At 46.7% G+C, this 17,632-nt stretch overlaps 1 protein-coding gene across 2 annotated transcripts in view; it reads left to right on the forward strand.

Moving 5' to 3' along the window:
* The first annotated feature begins 5,956 nt into the window (after nucleotides 1–5,956).
* ARK2N (arkadia (RNF111) N-terminal like PKA signaling regulator 2N) overlaps nucleotides 5,957–17,632 on the forward strand; it is a 68,016-nt gene continuing 56,340 nt past the window's right edge. For both annotated transcript variants that reach the window (XM_090037737.1, XM_090037739.1), the window contains exon 1: nucleotides 5,957–6,090. The gene's annotated coding sequence lies outside the window, so the exon portion shown is untranslated. The remainder of the gene's footprint in view (nucleotides 6,091–17,632) is intronic.

Below are 17,632 nucleotides of genomic sequence, written 5' to 3' on the forward strand. Positions count from 1 at the left end.
AATTGAAATTAATGTCATTTAATAACAGGGAGACAAAGGACAGCAAGTCTGTGGCTAACTGTTATCCCTTTAAATTTCTATAAGCTAGGCTCACCTGTTGTCTTTTCTTGCCCTGATGCTGTTTTTCAGACAATCTCCCTGCAAATTAAGTTCGTCCCCATAGTACATTTCCTAGTGTGATGTTTAAAGTTGTAAACAACAAAGGTTTCACCGCTTCTCTTGGGAGGCAGGTCCCCAGTTTACTGCTCTGTCGGAAAGCTTCTCACCTTGACAAGTCAGCCTAAATATGCTCTGTCTTAATTTCATTCTCTTGCTACTAGTTATATCCAGCACACATCACTAAGTCATTCTTCTTCAACATACAGGCATTGCTCAAGTATAAATCGCTAACAGATTCCTGGCTAATTAACTGAGAAAGCCGAATACCATATGGATGGTTTAGTCAATTTTCCCTCCTAGCCTCTTCCGGCTGATTGCTTTTGTTGTTCTTTCAGCTCCCTCTAATTTGTCACATTTTTGGTACCATGTTTGTACTTTGCATTTGTTCTGCCTTTCTGTATGCAGTCCAAAAGTGCATTGGCTGCTTTTCTTTTGCAGCCATTTCACAACATCAATATAAGTCTAATTGGTTGTTGTCCCTTGGGTTTCTTTTGGTATTAAGGCTTTCCAACTTTCTCCTTCCTTCTGAATATGTATGTTGGCTTGTTTTTCACAGTTGTCAATAGTATTTTTTCTAAGTTGCTTCTCAGACTTTTCTGTTCGTAGATTCTGAAGCCAAAAAGGACCATTATGACCTACCGGCCTGATCACCGGATAACACAAAACTTCATCTAGTAATTCCTACAACAAGCTTATGGCTGTTAGATCTGAAAGGTATCTTTTACAAGGATATTCCACCCTGATTTTAAAGTCCCTTAATGATGGAGGACCCACACATTGCTAGGTAAAATACATAATTATACTATCTAACCCATTTTGACTGTCCTATCTGACTACTTCCAAATCAGCTGTGAGTTTCATTCGTGTCTTGTTTTCTCTGTTTACTGGAGAAAATGTTAAATGATTCATATCCTCAGATCTGAATCTACAACCAAACTCACTAATTTGGTTTTAATCTTGAGGCACTATCTAAGACTCAGGCTGTTTTTCAAGGGAGATGCAGTGTGCTCCAAGAAGGTGGACAAAATCTCTGATACTGCTGGGTTACAGACACCAAGGAGATGGATGCCGCTGTTTGAATCCAGCAAAAAGGAAGAAACCTTAGTGGTCCTTATTTTGGGCAATGTTTTGTTCTGCAGATACTAAAATGAGCAATTCTAAATACAGTACACATCTTGTGATAAATCTGTGTATATCTTCCTGTGCTTGTGCCTCCATCCCATGAAGAAACTCCTAAAGAGAGTGCAAAAAAACCCTCTACAATAAAGTATATCTTCCATCTCTCCTCTAAATATGCATTTAGCAATGCATTTTAATGCTCTCCATTGTGGAAACTGCTGTGAAGGCACACATACAATTGTCTTTGTGTTATCTGCGTGACTGATTCTCTGTTTCTGCAAAACTAACTGGGGAGCAGAACACACTGAACATGTCTCCTACAGTCTGTGTGCCAAGTGCTGTACAAACACAATGAAACAGCCATCGCCTCAAGGCTCCTGTACTCTAAGCCCAGCAGCATTCAAAGGGTTGGGGGTGAGAAGGAAAAATGAAGCAGCTAGTTATATGCTGTGTTTAATGGTGTTGTGTGGGATGTGAAGTCAAGCACTTAAAAACTATGTCGGGAATGGTCAGAATTAAGGTTGCCTGTGCAACCTCAATTTAGCTTTCTTGAGCATATGCATTGTTGGGGTGAGTTTTTTTTCCAACTGTATAATTGCTTCTTCCCTCCCACGGGACCCTTTTTTCATTCGGTGCCCAGAGGATGAGCAACATCCATTCTATGGATTCTCTTACTAATGGCAGATGCTTTTTTGCAAGTGAGATTCATAGACATTTACTAGCAGCAGAGGAATGGTGAGATACAGGGATCTTGAATGAAATTCAAAGTTATGGTTCTGCTTGTTCCCCCCATTCCTACTCAACTGCTTTTGCCTAGTTTCCCTCCCTCTCCACCAGCTCTCCCTGTCATGTCTTGTCCCCACCACAGGTTTCCTTGGTGCAATGGGCCCCATTCTCCCAGGACCTCCAGCTTCTTGACCCCAGTCAATTTTCAAGGCAGCCCCAAACCGCTCCTCCTTTTCAGCTCTTCATCTGCTTTCTGTGACTGCCCCAATTACCGCGTTGAACTGGCTCTCTAGTCTCCTTCCCTCAGCTTCTCATCCAAGTTCAGGTCTGGTCTACACAAGTTTTGGTGTAATAATTATTCCTTTCTTCCACCACTAAACATAGCATCTCTAACTGACATAAGCTCTTGTGTAGATGCAACTGGGCTGTGGGGAAAAATGTCCTCTAGCAGAATATGACACCATTAGGAGAGAGAATTTGCACAATCTTGGTGGGGGTTGGAAGTCCCAAATAACTAATATGCCTTACCAAGATGTGCATTTAAGGATCAAGGAGTTAAGTGAGAATCAAGGGAATGCTATCAGACAGGATGGAAATCAATCGTGGGATCAAACAAGGGGGTGCACTGTCACCAATGCTTTTCAGCTTGACGATTGCGAAGGTTTCAAGAGTTGTTGAAGAAGGAGGAAAAGGTCTGTAGCTGTGTCGAGTATTTACATATGCAGGTGAAATTTGTATAATAAGAGAGGAAATGGAAGTAGTAAAGAAGAATACAGAGAGCACTGAGTCAAACACTGAAGAAGCTGGGTTTGCTATCAGTGCCAGTAAGACTAAACACATGACTGCATCCAGAAATATATCTCAAGATCACAGGAAAACAAGGAATGATGATGTGGAAAAGGCAGAGAAATTTTAAATACTTAAGAGCAATAATCACCGAGGACAATCAAATAACTCAAGAAATCATGGCAAGAATTTATAGGGCTAATATACGTCTGTTGAGCATGGGTAAAATAATGGTATCATGGAAAATCTCAAGAAACTGTAAAATCCAGGTTTATAACACAGTTGTTCAACCTGTCCTTTTATACAAATATGAATCCTGAATGCTGACAAAAGCAAATGGAAAAAGGCTGCAAGTGCTAAATGGAAAACAAAGTGCTAAGGAGAATATTTAGTGCAGTACAAGAAAACTGAGTATGGAGGAGAAGACACAATCAAGAGCTTGTGGACTCTTACAAAAGCCCTGCTGTTTTGAGCAAAGTAAGCATGCAGAGAATAAAATGGGCAGGGCATATCACAAGACCCTACAGAAGAAGACATATGAAGCAGATTTTGGAAGCTGAGGTGGTGGGGATCACAACTCGAGACAGACCAATACAACAATGGGAAGACAGCATAAAAACCGACCTGGAAGGGGTAGGCGAAGATATGACAAGGTGGAAGGAGATTGTGCAAGATAGGAGGTGGAAGGCTGTAGTTAAGGTAGTTTTAGGCCCTTGAGGCCAGAGAGTAATAGCAAGCATGCAAATTATGTTTTGAAAACTGGTATGAACTATACCAGCCGCCGAACTTTTCTGGTATGAAAGGCATCCACTAGGAGGGATTGCGGGCATAGCTCTAGTGGCAAAACTTTTCGGATATAAAGTAAAGTCAGTCTCAGACTCTCCCCTGCTGCTGATCCCAGCTTCTCCACTGCCAGTTCCATGTTACCCTTGCATTTTGACTCTTAATGCGTTTCTTTCTATCCCCGCTGGTTCCCCCTAATTTCCTTGTCTAGGCAGTTCTTCCCCTCTGGCATCCTATGCAACCTCAGGCTTCATGTCTCATGCTGCCTCCTATTTCCCCCTTTGCTCAACCTCTTCCCCAATCTTCTTCTCCAGGGTCTTTGTCCTAATTTACTTACTGCTCACTCCTCTGGTCCGGCTTGTTCTGCTCTTCTACAACTTCCAACCACCTGGGCACTAGCAAGAGGGGAGCATGTTTGAGAGCACTGAAAAGAAAAAGGGCTCTCTGCTCACTGTGTTGATTCTTGGTCCCAAAAAGCAATTGCAAGGGGAAATCATGCTCAGCCACTGTCCTCCTGAGCAGGAATATATTCACTTTGGATGCACTGACGAGAACATGCATAATCTGTGAGAACTGTGCATTTGCATAATCTGGTCACAGGTAGGAATGGAGGAGCACATCCCCGATGCCCTGCCAGGCTTAGTTTTTGCTCCAGATCTTGAATGAGCTTCTTAATGGAGCCGTTCTCAGAAGCCTTCTAACACAACTGCTTCTCTTTTCTTGCACCCCGGCTAACTTGCTCTGGCTGAAACTTTCCATCAGAATACAGTCCGAGCCAAACCCTTCGCAAGGAAAACTGCAGCTGAAAAGCGTCAAGTCCAGCTCAATCTTTGTGGCAGCAGAAAAGAGTCTTGCAAGGGCATGTGTCAGGCCCAGAGAGCTGTGGCTAGTTGTGTTGGTCTGAAGTCAGGGTGAATCTTCACCTTATAGACCAAGCAACTGCGAGGTGTATAACCTGAGCCTTCGTGAGCCTGACTTTGCTTCAGGCAGCCTTTGTAAATCAGCTGAGTCACCAGCACTGCCTATGGGGCACATTGTTTTGTAGGGGTAAGTTATTAAACACAGACGTGGGGGAATACCCCAGTGATACAAAACCCACGTATGAATGTAGAGGAAGCTTTCCCGTGACAGAGCCCTGACTGGCCTGCCAGCTGTGCACCCACGGGTCCTGCTCAGGCTACAGACGGAGCAATAATGTGTGCCCCTTGCAGGACCAAGACTGTGTCACTGTGACAACATGGGAGAAGTAAATGATTTTTTAAAAAAAAGAGGCTAATCCTGTCGTATCCTCAGCCCTAGCCTTTGCTCATCCCTGCTTGTTTTATGGGCATGGCAGCCAGGTGGAAGCTGCTCTCTCTTGGCAGAGGTGGAAAGGAAACCCCTCTGCTTTTCCCAGATGCCTGTAGCTTTCCCTCACAGGCGACACCCTCTCCCCTTGGACTAGGTGGCCTGCCCGGACTTTTTCCCCCCAAAGATGCTCCCAGGGAAGGCTGTGGGATCCCCTCCAAGAGGAGGAGAGGAGAGAGGATGCGTGTCCCAGGCTCGGCTGCCAACCCTCCTGGATGGGCCGGGAGCCTCCTGGCATCGACCTCCTGGTCACCTACTCTGGCCACGTTCAAGAAACGTTTGGATGATCATCTTCTCTTTTCTTTCACCATGCTCTGGTTGAAACTTTGCATCATAGTTCAGCCTGGAAATTTCCTAGCATGGAAAACTTCAGCCCAAAAATGTCGAGTCCTGCTCGACCCCAGCTGACTCCCTGCCCTTTGCACGGGGGGCTGGACCTGTTGATCTCACGAGGTCCCTTCCAGCCCTAATGACATCTGTGAAAGCAATCCTGGAGATTGTCATAGGATGTTTTAAGACAACGACCGTAAGTCATGTTGGAACAACACATCTCCCAGAACAGCTTCGGTCAGAGTTGACATCCTTAATGCACTGGCAGTTTCGCGGCTGGCGCTTCCAGGGGGTGCACGGCCAATCTCGGGGGGTGCGCGTGCACCCCCTCCCTACGCATCGCCCACAGGCTGGGGCACTAACGGTCCCCAGCCAAAGCAGGGGCCTCCCACAGCAGCACCAGGATGGAGGCGCCCCCTGCCCCAGCACCGCCAGGACTTCTGTATGAAATGTTAGCAGCTCAAAAACGATCGTAGTTGCCCAAAAAAAACCAACCAAAAAAACCCAACAAAGATGCAAACGGGGGGCGGGGGGGACCTGCTGCACCAAGCAGATGCCTGAGGCAGGCGGTGCACGGCGCTGCACGCTGGTGCTGACCGCGACGATGCAAGTGCGGCCAGGCGCGGCGCGGTACAGCGAGGCGCCGCCGGGGGCGCTGTGGGGCGCGGCGGCCGCTCTGCCCGCATCCGGCGGCGGAAGTGACGTGGGGCCGAGCGGCCTCCGGTGACATTTTCTGTGGCGCTCGGTGCGGGGACGGGAGCGGGAGTGGTGACGGCTGCGCGGACCCGGCCCGGCTCCCTCATGCCCCAGCTGCTCCCCACCAGGCGCGGGGCGGCCCCGGTGAGTTCCCCCGGGCCGCGGCACCTCGCTGCGGGGCTGCAGGTCGCGCGGGGAGGGGGGAAAGACCCTCGGCCCCGTCTCCCGGGCCCGTGGCCGGAGTCGCTGCTGGGGGAGCCCGGGTGCGCGGCGGGGCCTTCCCGCTGCTGTGTGCGCGGCTTGGGGGTGGCCGGGCCGCGACGTGCGGCCCTTTTAAAGTGAACATGAGGCTCAAAAAATTGCCCTTTATTTAAAATGTCCTTTCCTGGGCACGGCGCGGGCCGTAGCCGTGTGGGGGTTAGTTGCTTGGGGTGAGTCCGGTATCTTTTATTAGACCAACTTCAAGACTTGGAGGGAAAATCTTTTCTTAGTGAGCTTTCGGGTTTCAAGAGACTTTGGCCACCACGCGTACGGGGTGGGCGACTTCAATTAGCCTAGTGGTCCAAGCGTGTTTTTAAATGACGTTCCTCATTCAAAGTAATAAGGCCGGACGTGTTGGGAATGCGAGAGGCAAGCAGCGGCGCTTCCCTGTTTTGTTCGTGCGAGTGTAAAAGGAGGGTATCTTGAATCCTTTTCAACGTGCTTGACAAATGATCTGTAACGAGCTGGCGGGGACCCAGAAAAAGCGGCGCGCCATGGAAATCGGGTGATGCGTCGTCCTCCTGATCAGTGTTTGTGGTGGGACGCAGTGGTCGCGGAGGTGGGACTTCAGCTCATTGGAAAATATAATTTGTTGATTGATAATATATTAATATATATAATACTAAAATGCATGTAAATGTAAAAATACACTTCCTGGGAAAAGTGGGGTTTTGTTTTTATTGTGCGGGGTGGGACTGGATTTTTTGACCGAGTGGTTGGTGGGACGTATGGTGCAAAAGGCTGAGAAGCGCTGGTGGTCTTGTCCCGCCCAGGGTTTCCTTGCCAGCGTTGTTCCTGTGATGCTCGAGAGCCGGGCTTGGGTGTAGGATTGCTCAGTGCCCTGGAGAAACTACCAGGGCTCGTGGGACGGGTTCTCTCTCTTATTGGACCAACAAGATTCTTTTGCAAAAAGAAATTATTTTAGGCACAAATGCCTTTTATCGGGAATCAGAGAAAAGATTGCAGAAGTTCTCCTGGGTAGAAATGAAAGTTCATATTTCGTAGGATTTCACAGAGGAGCCAATAGATGGAAAAACCCTCTGGGCAGCACTTCTTAGCTGGTAAGGTCATTGAGGCATCCGGGTGCTTCTTCCTTGTGCCCAAGAACTGACTGAAAGTGTTGGGAACCTTGTCTCCTGAGAGCTGCAATTGCTAGTCCCAGAGCCCTTTTCACTACATGGGCAGTACTTCCCCGAATTAATAAGTCAGTATTACAAAAGTAACAAGATGAAAAATGAAATTAGCTGTTCAAAGAAGTAGGGTCGGAAGGGACCTTGTAGATCTTCTAGTCTGACCCCCTGCCCTGGGGTCAGGAGAGAAAACAAGCTCAAATGACCCCAGCCAGATAGACGTCTAGCCTCCTCTTAAAGACCCCTAGGGTAGGAGCCAGCACCACTTCCCTTGGAAGTTGGTTCCAGATGGCCCATTTGTCAGTGTTGGTTCACGCAGTGGTCATTCCTAAGACTGGGAGTGGTACATCTGTACATTATCTACATGGGATAATTATCTTGAAGAGGTAGGTGCTGACCAAAGAAACTGATCCTAAGAAACTTTTTCTTACGTGGAGACTTGAAGGGCTGGTAAAATGTCACTTTTACTGGTACTAGCGCACTGGTCGTTCATGCTTTGTTAGGTGACTGGGGAGCAGAAAGGATGGTGAAAGGTGGTGATGTTTTAGTGTAAACAACTGGATATGTGCTGAAGCATGAGGATGACCATTCTAACTCCCTTTTTTTTATATATAGGGAAATAAATATATATTTTATATACTATAAATGTCAGTCAGTCAGAATGGTTATCCTCATTTCAGCACACATCTAGCTGTTTACGTGCACGCACAAGCAATAGCAGCATCTTGTACAAGTCCTCTGTCTCTCCAAAAGAGTGTATGGACTTGTTCAAGATGCTGCTTTTGTTTTCTTCTTTCCTTACTCAAGTGTAGTAATGCAGGTAAAAAGATGATTTTGTGTGTGTGTGTGTGTGTGTGCGCGTGCGTGCGTGCACGCGCACATACACACACGTGTATAATGAGCTTTTCCTTGATGCCATTATAGATAATTATAATTTCTCACCTCTGTCTATTTGCTCTTCACAATAAAGATTAGTTAGCTTACTTGCAAGTAGTACAGCACAGATGTGCCATGAGGTGTGAGCTGAAAGAAGAAAGAATTGTGGCTTTACAGATCAGTTACATGCTGTATTGTGTTAGTAACTAGGCCCTGGGATAGGCTGTCTTTGTTCCATTTGTACGAAGTCTGCTCTGAAGAGCTTACAACGTAGGATTAAGTGGAGAAGCAAGTGTGCATAACAAACAGATCCGGGTGGCAGGGAGGTGTGATACAGAGCAACGAGGCACTTGAGAACGTGCTGTGACCGTTGCTTATGGAACGCACAAGGCAAACTCTCCTGTACAGCTCTTAAAAGGGGCAGTGTGGCGGGAGGCATTGGCACACTTGTGTGAAGCTGACAAATGGACCAATCAGAATGTGGAGGAGGAGGGGAATAGTGAACTAAGACAAGTGGATGAATAAAGTGGATCTAGCAACTTGAGAAGGGCTTCAGAGACTAAGTGAAGGAGACAATGCAGTGGGAAATAATTTGATCAAACAACAAGAATCTCCGACTGTCTTGCCTTTTGCTTTGCCCCTATCTCCCTTTGAATACCTTCATTCTCTTTGCCTTCGTGAAGCATCAAATTTAAACTTTTTTGTCCTTGTTCTAAGACCTTTATAGTTCTGCTTGCTCTTACTCATCCACCTCCTTTTGTGTTTTATGGTGTGCACTCCAACCACCTCCTGCTCCACCAGTAATTCAAGTGTTGTCTGTTTTAGTTTATTAGCTTCTCTCATGCAAATATCTTCCTTATTTTTAGATTTTACACATCACATTATTGTGGGGGAGTGGCTGCAGATGGGATTTACATAAAGAGGAAGGTAGTTAGAAATCTGTTTTTTCCTCCTTTTCCTGATCACCCTGTAATAGGGTAGTCATGAAGGTTTTTGAAAGTGTATTGTAAGCTGTAAAAGAGCATAGCCAATTATATACTTGAACACTTCTTTACATTCGCTTACAAGTAACCTCTAATACTGCTAAAACTGTTTGGTCACAATGTTCAAGGATTTGAACAGTATTTCTTTGACAGCACCAGGCCTATGGTGCCTCCCTCTCTATGTGCTTGTATCCAGAAACTGCGGAGTGAAAACATCAAAAATAAAAATGCATTTTATATTGAGGTGCACCACCGATACATCGGTAGTTTATCAGATCGGCACTGATCTAAGGAAAAATGACAGTTGTATTGGCAATTGGCCTTTTTTTGGTCGATGTGGCCATTAATGGCCACCAATAAATGCCCTGTGCATGCACAGCAAGAGTGCAGTATGCAGGCAGCTAGGAGCACAGACCAGCAGTATGGAGAGCAGCCAGGTAGCAGCTCATCTGTAGGGTGCAGGCTGCACGCACCCTGAGGAGGCATGGGGGGCATTGTGTGCCCCTGGATCTGCATGCGGCGCGAGCTGATGCTGAATGCTGAGGCCAGGCTGGGCTGCTTTTGGGGTGGGTGGCAGCAGCGCTGGGAGGGGGTGGAGGGGCTGCAGCGAACTTTCCAGTGGCTGCAACTCTCCTCCCCCAGTAGCCCCCTCCCAGTGTCACCTCCGCTCACCATGAGCATAGCCTGACCCAACAACCGGCAAGGAAGAGCTCAGTGTCGCCCTGGTCCCAGCTCGCCCTTGCCCTGCGTGCAGATCCAAGGGTATGTGTTCTCCCCATGTCCCTTGGGCTGCGCACAGCAGCAGAAGCCGCCCGTGCTCCCTGGACAAGCTGCTCGTGGCTCTGTCCTGCCTCAGCCTTACTCCCTTCCTCACCACGGGCACCTCAGTCTACCCGCACTTCCCTCGCCCTTCCCCCACAACAGACTTACTAGCCAGGCGTTGCTCTCCAAGCTGCCCAGCTGCATATTGGAATCGGATTGATGTAGGCCAATATGGCCGATTTAAAAATTGCCTATTGATGTTGGCCCCAAAATTCTCTATTGTACACCCCTAGTTTTATAAAACTGCAAGCATTAGCAGAAAAATCTAAGCAGCAAGTGTGGTATAATAACTTACTTTCACTTTGCTTAAAATTGGCTAGGCTGGAAGCTGACAGTTTCTTTAACAATTTATCTCAGTTTTGCAAAACATATATCCATGTTCAGCAGAGAGCTTTCAGTTTGTGTTTAGTGTCATGTAAAATCTTGGAGTTATTGCACTGTCACAGCACCGGCATCTGATGCAGTGGAATATTATGCTCACATTGAGTCCGTCTTTAAGGCCAAATGAACCAAAGACTAAACCAATTCGGATTAATCCTAAAATTAATCAAATTCTGATTAATCCTGAGAATTTGAGTCAACCTAGCTCAGTGCAGTTTTCAGCTAACTACCTGGTTATAATTGAGAAATGGAGGTTTTAAATGTATAAAACATGCAACTAAAATGCTTGGTGTATAACACAAAATAAATATTGGTCTTTGCAACACATGGTTCATAAGGAAATGTTATCTCTGTTCTGGAGGAACTGAGTTGTAGCGGGTAAGTGACTGAACTCATGGGGTAGATTCAGGATGTTCAAGTCAGAGCAAGGATTAAAACCAAGCAGTTCCTGTCTCCCAGTTCTGGACTTTCAATTTTCAGTGTTTGTCCTTTCCTCACCCTGATATCTGAAGAAGAGGACACGCTTGATCTATTAATGCTAACTACTCTCCCTGGAGCTGAGATATTTGACACTTGTAATTTGCTCCTTCGAGATTAACAATTGGATGCAACATCTGAGTGTTACGCTGAGACAAGTGCAGATGTGTTGCTGGAGGCACAAGGTCAAGTAACATGCCCAAGGTCATATGATGAGTTGGGTGTGGATTGGGATGATTCGATGTAATCTTTCATTTGATGTAAAAACTAAACACCTTTCCTTTGCATTTGATTAGTTATCTGTAGAACGGAACCAATGTAGAGAAATGCAAAGTGCTGTATCTGGGAAGGAAGAGCCCCCAGCACACCTACAGGCTGGGCATCACTAACCTGACCAGTACTACAAATGAAAGGGATCCAGGCGTAACAATAGACCCCACCATGAATATGAGCCAGCAGTGTGACACAGTAGCCACCAGGGCCGAAAAACTGGCATGCTTCAATCAATGCATCTTCAGTAAATCCAAAGAAGTGATTTTCCCACTTTACTCAACATTTATGTGGCTGCAGCTGGAGTATTGCATCTAGTTCTGGGCACCGCACTTCAACAAGGATGTGCTAAAGCTTGCGAGGGTCCAGAGAAGGGCCACCGTATGATCAGGGACTTGCATGGCAAGCCATAAGAGGAGAGGCTGAGGGATCTCAGACTCTTCAGCCTAAAGAAAAGAAGGCTGAGAGGGGACCTGGTGGTGGCTTACTGCTATATCAGAGGAGTACATCAGGGTATTGGTGAACAGCTGTTCACCAGGGCGCCCTGGGGGAAAACTAGAAACAACTGCCACAAATTCCTGGAAGATAGTTTTAGGCTGAACATTAGGAAAAACTTCTTTACAACTAGGGTGGCTAGACTATGGAACAAGCTTCCCCCAGAGGTGGTACAATCATCTACCCTAGAGGTCTTCAAGAGAAGACTGGACAGTCACCTGTCTGGGGTCGTCTGATCCCAGATGTCTTTCCTGCTCATGCAGGGGGCTGGACCCGATGATCCTTCAGGGTCCCTTCCAGCCCTATGATTCTGTGATCTTTCAGACTGGATGTGCTGTAGCTAAGTTAATGAGCATGATAGATACTTGCTTTGCATTCACACTTCTTGTTGTACTGCTTGATGTTTAGGAAGAAAGGTGCTTGCTTACAGATAGATATAGGTATGGCTATAGATGGTAAGGTACTTTCAAACTTGCTGTAGCAGTGCCAGAGATCCAGGAAACTTTCTTCTATGAATATTGCTTATAATGTTGTCCTGCTTTATCTTAAACTTCCAAAAATGTGAGCATGTAGAGCCTAACCATATGAAGATAATGCTGTTTTTATAGCATTTGAACATAATGGCAGTTACCAGAGAATCTCTCAGTGCTTTAGTTACAGATAAAGCTTTGCAAGGCTCCGTTCAGAGAAGTCAATGTTACAGTACTCATTTTGCTTCTCTGAATTGAAGAAGCCAAGGGACTTGTTCAGACTGATAGTGGCAGACCTGGGAAAGGACCCAAGGAAGCTCAATTCCACTTACTCTTCAATGACGGTTGTGACAGTTTGGTAATTCTGTTTTGTTTAGACAATTATTTAAATGAAGCCCCAATATTAGGCTGTCAGATACTTGGATATCCAACTCTGGTAATACTGGCGTTTAAAACCAGGTTATTTTCTCAATGACCAACAAACAGCAGTTTTTAGGCTCAACTTCTCAGCTTTATTTTGGTTTTTTTAATCAACTGTCAGTTTTCAGGCCACACAGTTTGCTGTGCTGGTTCTTGCTCTTCTGCAAATGCTTACGCAGGGAATTTTGAGGTGTCTCTACAGCAAGTGCCAGCAGAGTTCATTGAGGCAAGTGTTGGTGAGCGTAGGGGGTGGATTTGGAGACTACTGTGGCTGCAGTTGAAATATTTAGGTAATTGAAACTAATAGCTTCTATAAAATATGTGGAGTCAAAACACTGATTCTTAAGACTTAGAGTTTTTCTGAGTAGGAGCACTTGCCACTTTATTCAGAGTATTTCTCATTGTCTTCTTTGGCTTGTCACTGTAAGAACTGTTGACACCAGGTGTAGGTACAGAGCTGTATTTTAAGTCCTAAACATTTGCGTAGAACCAATAGCATGGACTGTTACTTCAAGTAAGAGAAACCTTGCATAAATAGGTATAGCTAAATACAAGATTAGGGACCTTTGACCAGCCTAGAGCTACTCAACAAAGGCTCAGCTTCATCCCTGTTGTAGCATGGAGTGGTATTTTGAATAAACAAATGCTCATTTTACTTTTCCTTGAAAATAAAATGTATTAAATATCAGAATAATATCATGTGAAAGGAATGCATGGTCAAGGACCAAGTTGGCTAATATAGTGTGCCCATGCCTGTCATGATGATGACTTAACAGTCAAGGCTAAAGCCATCTTTTACCTGCACTAATACATCCGAGTAAGATGGTTAAGTAAGGAAAGAAGAAAACAATAGCAGCAAACTTGCAGGTTTCTCAGTGCTTGCTAATTTAGCCAAGTAGGACTGAATTAATGTGTTCTTAATAAATTTTGTAACTTGGCTTACGGGTACTAATAGTGACAAAAAAAACATGGATGCTTTTAAACTTGGTTGTTTCTTTCCATCTGCAAAACACCTGTAGTTTTCCACGGTTGATTGTACAGTTTGATTAGCAGCATGTAAGCAGGACATTTCATAAGCTACAAGCAGGAAGTTGAAGCCATATAGCATAGCCTGTGTCTGCTTCCTCCCATGACTTTTCAAAACATGGCAAATTTTACTAGCTAAAGTTGACAATTTGTAGTCCAGGTTATGCAGTGACTTTTGATAGGGGCTTTAGATTAAGCTCAGCCTGGTCCCTGTTCAGTTTGGGCCAGAGAATCCTGGCATTGTAGGCAGATGCTGTTCAAGGCATGCTGCAGTAGTGTTAGGGAACTGACTGATTCACTATGTTTCTGCAACCCAACCAAAGAAACCCAGATAAACTCTAGGGTTCTAATGATGCAGATCTGATTAACTCCATTTCAAACATTGAGCTTAGGATACATGATGAGAAATGTTTGTTTTCTTCTGCTTTTTTCCAACGTGCAGTAAATCTCACTATTTATTTGTCGAACTATAGCAAAGAAATACCTGGGCAGTGGCTTCCAGTAAGAGTAAGGATGTTATAGCCAATGTGGAATTGAAGCTGTTTATTTAAAGGGACTAGAACTGAGCATTGTATAAACATTGTAGACCCAAGCGTCTATTCTTCCTTGCCTTGGGAAGCTTATGTAATTGTCTGTTTCCCCTACTGCTGCTAAATGTTCCTTTTCCTTTATTCTGGGACTAAAAATAAACCTAGGCAGCCAAGCACTCATAAGAACAATCATAATAATCACTAACTGCTTTGTGGTGCCTTTCGTTTGGAAATATCAGTGGTACCCTTCAGTAGGTGTACATTTTCCTTCTATTTCACTATTGCTGTGCTTTACGTGTATTGTCGGGAACCCAGTATCCACTTAGGTGGTTGATGGGCTGACTCATGCAGTAATACACATAGAAAACCTTATATTTATCTTCATATGGCAATTACATATCTTTCCTAGTCCAATCATTGTCTCAAAGAAGAGGTCAAGGGTTTATTTTTGTTTTTTTTCCCCCCCATGTGTCCAGGTGGCCTAGGGATCCATCGTTGGGACACCCTGAAGAGTCATGGGCACATCTTGTTGCTCGAATATCTGGGGAGTGAGTTGTCTATTTGTGGGAACACTGTATGGTACTTTAAATGCCATAGTCAGCTGTTGTCCTTTGCTACTACTGTGGTCCTAAAATGCTCTCTCCCCTGCCTTGCCCTCACAGATTAGCATAATTCACTCTTTATCTACAGCAGATAAAGAGGAAGTGCAGTGTATTCTTGGACTCCCGCTAATAGCCACATAAGGAATTGTACACAGTAGTATTTAGGGCAGTTGTGGAAGATTCTTTTGACCTATTTCACAGCAGCGTCTGCAAAATCTCAATTCATGCTGCGTTTTGCCACCTTCAGAACAATCTCTCTGACTTAACTGGTCTCATCCCTCTTCTGCTATAAAGAACAGTAATGCTATTTTATTTGTATTACTGTAGCTGAACTAAAAAGGGTCTTCATCACTGCAGCCAGATTCTATTTATTTCAAATTCAAATGTTGGCTCTAGGTCGGGTTGGCAGTCATTTTGACCAGAGGGCCACTTAAGGGGTTTTGGTGGGCTGTTGCAAGCCAAGTCGGCACTCTCCTCTCCCTTCCCCCCCACAATCTGTAACTGTTCACCAGGGTTCCCGAAGTGGCTTGTGCCTGACACTCAGTTGGGTGCAGAGTGGCATCCAGGAGCAAGACAGGCAGGGCCGGGCCAGGATCATGGGGCAGTGACCGGATGGGGATGGGCCAGGGCAGAGATGCAGCAGTGTGCAAGGAATGGACTGCAACAGACTCTGTTTTGTGGGCAGGGGTGTGCAGAGAGCAGATCACAGCTCTGTCCTTAGCTCCAGCCCCACACTGTCACCATCCAATGATCTCGGGGTCTTGGGCAGGGCGTGTGGGTAGCCAGGTGGGATAGGGCTGCAGGTGGGTGGAGAACCATGTCCAGGAGTGGGGTGGGTGACTGGGGCAGGGATATGTGAGCAGTGGATCATGGCTCTGCTCCAGGCCCCAGATCCATACTGTCACTGCCCCGCAATCCCAGTCCTGATCCCAGCCCCATCTGGCTCCCGACACTTGCTCCCCACCCACCCATAGCCCTATCCCATAAGCCCAGGCTGATCTCCATGGAGGACCCCCTTGCTCACTCCATCTGGAGCCCCTAGCAGTGCAGGGTGGACAGATCAAGGTGCTGGAGCTAGTAGCTGAGATTGGTGGGGGCTGCTGGGAAGCAAGTCCGGCCACCACGCTACTCCAGCCCCACTGTATGCCCAGGGGTGGTGAAACTGGCTGCAGGTGCCACAGCCTGTGCTGGCCACTGTGCCTAGGCTGGGTGGGGCAGAGGGACTCGCTGCATAATTTTATAGTTTCATAGTGGGTAGGGTCAGAAGACCCGAGTAGTTCATCAAGTCTGACCCCGTGCCATGGCAGGAAAGAGTGCTGGGGTCAAATGACCCTGGCAAGGTGTTTATCTAGCCTCCTTTTGAAGACCCCCAGGATAAGAGCTAGTAACACTTCTCTTGGAAGTTGGTTCCAGATCCTAGCCTCCCTGACAGTGAAGTAATGCCTCCTGATGTCTAGTCTGAATCTACCCTCTGCCAGCTTGTGACCGTTATTTTTAGTCACTCCTGGGAGTGCTTGGGGGAACAGGGACTAGTCCCCCTGACTAGTTGTAACAAGCCACTAGATCTCCCCTTAGCCTTCTCTTGTGGAGGCTGAACAGCTTCAGGTCCCGTAGCCTCTTCTCGTAGGGCCTGCCCTGCTGCCCCCGATCATGCGAGTGGCCTCCTCTGGACCCTCTTCATGTTGTCCACATCCCTTCGGAAGTGCGGCGCCCAGAACTGGACACTGTACTCCAGCTGCGGCCTGACCAGTGCCGCATAGAGGGGGAAGATCACCTCCTTGGACCTGCTCGAGATGCATCTGTGGATGCATGACAAGGTATGGTTGGCCTTCCTGACGGCATCCCCACACTTTCAGCCCATGTTCATTTTGAGATCAATGATGACTCCAAGATCCTTTTCTGCCTCTGCGCTGACAAGAAGGGAGTTCCCCAGCCTGTAGGTATGGTGCTGGTTGTTCCTCCCCAGGTGTATCACCTTGCACTTGTCTGTGTTGAAATCTATCCTGTTCTCATCTGCCCACCCCTGTAACCTGTCTGTGTCTGACTGCAGCCTATTCCTCCCTTGTAGCGTGCCCACATCCCCCTACATCTTGGTGTCATTTATGAATTTGAACAGGGTGCTTTTTACCCCCTCATCCAAGTTGCTGATGAAGATGTTGAACAGTGTAGGCCCGAACCCTAGGGGACCCCACTGCCCACATCCCACCAGATGGAATAGGACCTGCCCACCACCACTCTCTGGGTGCGGCCCTCCAGCCAACTAGTGACCCATTTGACTGTGTAGGTGTCGATGCCACAGTCCCCCAGTTTGTTAATGAGAAGGGGGTGAGAGGCGGTGTCGAAGGCCTTCTGAAAGTCCAGAAAGACTACGTCCACTGCTACACCTGCATCCAAGGATTTTGTGACCTGGTCATAGAAGGCCACCAGGTGGGTCTGACAGGACCTGCGTCTAATGAACCCAAGTTGGTTGCCCCTAAGCATGATCTCCCCTGCTGGGCCCTTACAGACATGCGCCAGGATAATTCTCTCAAAAAGCTTCCCCAGGATCAAGGTAAGACTAACTGGCCTATAGTTTCCTGGGTCTTCCTGGATCCTCCTGTCTCCCTTTTTTTGAAGATGGGAACCACATGGCCCTTTTCTAGTCCTCTGGCACCACGCCAGAGCACCGTGAGTGCTCGTAAAGCTGTGCCAGGGTCCCGCAATGACCTCTGCTAATTCCCTCAGCACTCTGGGGTGGAGATCGTCAGGACCAGCTGATTTAAATATGTTCAGTCCCTCCAGAAGTTCCCTGACTAGATCCTCACTGACCCTAGGCCTGGGTGCACCTCCCCTGGGGCCTGTGGGGGTCCTGTTGGGGTGGGGGGAGGGTGATCCGGTCCCTGCTCAGGAAAATGGAGGCAAAGAAATTGTTAAATAGGTTAGCTTTGTTGTCTGGTGCGACAA

Source organism: Crocodylus siamensis, chromosome 3, assembly GCF_052110815.1.
Source record: "Crocodylus siamensis isolate JL-2025a chromosome 3, ASM5211081v1, whole genome shotgun sequence".
Taxonomy (NCBI): domain Eukaryota; kingdom Metazoa; phylum Chordata; order Crocodylia; family Crocodylidae; genus Crocodylus; species Crocodylus siamensis.